Source organism: Poecilia formosa, unplaced genomic scaffold (genome assembly GCF_000485575.1).
Source record: "Poecilia formosa unplaced genomic scaffold, Poecilia_formosa-5.1.2 Scaffold1516, whole genome shotgun sequence".
NCBI classification, from domain to species: domain Eukaryota; kingdom Metazoa; phylum Chordata; class Actinopteri; order Cyprinodontiformes; family Poeciliidae; genus Poecilia; species Poecilia formosa.
The window spans coordinates 7,115-8,944 of NW_006801455.1; the positions used below are offsets into that span (position 1 = coordinate 7,115).

At 41.9% G+C, this 1,830-nt stretch overlaps 1 long non-coding RNA gene across 1 annotated transcript; it reads left to right on the forward strand.

Annotated features, from left to right (window-relative positions):
* Window positions 1-540: 540 nt before the first annotated feature.
* On the forward strand, window positions 541-1,824 carry LOC103132912 (uncharacterized). Its single transcript, XR_475663.2, has 3 exons — window positions 541-953; window positions 1,441-1,476; window positions 1,639-1,824. It is a non-coding gene; the product is annotated as an uncharacterized LOC103132912 (long non-coding RNA).
* Window positions 1,825-1,830: the final 6 nt, after the last annotated feature.

The following is a 1,830-nucleotide window of genomic DNA, read 5'->3' on the forward strand; positions in this document are numbered from 1 at the left end:
ATGTTGTTACAAGTGAGTAAGCCTGTCACTAGAAGCAGTGCTTTGCTTTAAGTCAATTATTCTTGAATATTAATAAAATTGTCTTTATCTTGCTGAAAATTTTTTGTAGGTTATTTTTGGCTTATTTTAAGAGCACAATTTTTTTTTTACCATAAACTGGACAAAAAACACTTGGTAAGACTTTGTGGTTTTGCAGTGCATAACCAGGTCCAGCAGGTTCTACCTCGTGGTTCTGTTCCTGCTCAGCCTTGAGGTCACAGGAACTCATTATTCAGCTGGTCTGGAAGTCGGCCTCCAGAACCGATTATGGAAGGATTCTCCAGACCTCCAGAGACAAACCAGAGATGTCAGTCAGAAACCATGGAGGAGGAGGGATGTTTGTTAGGCTGCTGGAGCTGATTGGACTGTGAGCTGAGAGACATGAATCTGGTTTGGTCACCAAAAATCTAGACAGAAGTTTCAGCATCTGAAGCCCAACTGAGAGGAACCACAGAGATCCTGATCCTCACTGAAGAGAAGCTCATGATGATAATGATTAGTAAAAATGGTCATCTTCCTCCAGCTGCTACCAATAGAGGGCGCCTCTCTCTTTCTAATGCCATCTTCAAACTCTTCTATAACATCAGCCTTCTTTATTTTCTCCTTCATCTCATCCATGAGCCTCTCCATAGTCTTCCTCTTTATCTCAGCTGGGAAAATTCTTGTTCCTGAATAAAAACAGTAAAGATCTCCACCATGACAGAACCCTTTGAATTTATTTTCTCAATTATACATCCCTGATTAACAGCCTTCCTGCCCTGCAGCCCCTCCTCTCTCTTCCCCTCCTCTCTCTGCAGCAGACGGACCAGCAGCAGGAAGTAGGCGGCTCAGCCAGCCGTTCTCAGCTTCAGTGAAACATCGTCAGGTCAGATCACTGAGAAGAACAATGGAAGGAACATCTCACTGTCTGATCTGTAAGTAGACAAGTTTTAGTCTCTTTCTGCTGGATCAGCATTTCTCTCTGTCTGAGAGACATTGGAGACATTTTACTGGACGGATTTAATGATATAATTACTGGGGGGCTGGATGGTTCTGTGTATAAAATAGATCTGATTGTCTAATGAAGGTTCATCCAATAATCAGTGGGTTGCTGGTTCGATACCTGCTCTGCCTGCTGGTTCAGGTCAGAGGGTCCAGTAGCATCAGTGCCTGGCCGCCTCCCCTCTGTCACCAGGGCAGCTGAGGCTACGATTCAGTAGCTCAATGGGTGAAAGACTGAATGTTGTTGAAGCTTTTTGGTTCTCTGGACTTGATGGAGCTAAACAAGTCATTTACCACCAGTTAGCATAAAAACAGAGCTAATAAATAAATATGGAGTCTGGATTACAGTTTCATAGCACATTGTGTTCAACGTGTTCAGTTTTAGTTTATAATAAATATGTATTTTTATTTATTCTCTAGTTCTGATCTTCTTGCTGAGCTGCTCAACAGATCCAGGTTGGTGAACTTTGTTACATTAAAATGGTTTTAAATATTCAAAGATGTTCTTTGGATTAAATGTTACATCTGAGAATTTAATTTAAAAAATGATGTAATTATTGAATATGATGCTTTGTAGTTTTATTAAGAACTGAAATCATGATCATTGAATCTCTTCAGTCTCTCCAGCTGCTCTGACTGTGAGTCCCAGCAGATCTCAGTTCTTTGAAAGAGAAAAAGTTTCTCTGAGCTGCTCTGATGGAGGAACTGTGAGGAGAAACACAAGCAGAGACACCAGGACTGAATGTGGAGATGGATGGGGGAGCTCAGCTGCTCCTACCTGCAGCATCACCTTGTTCCCATCAGACTCTG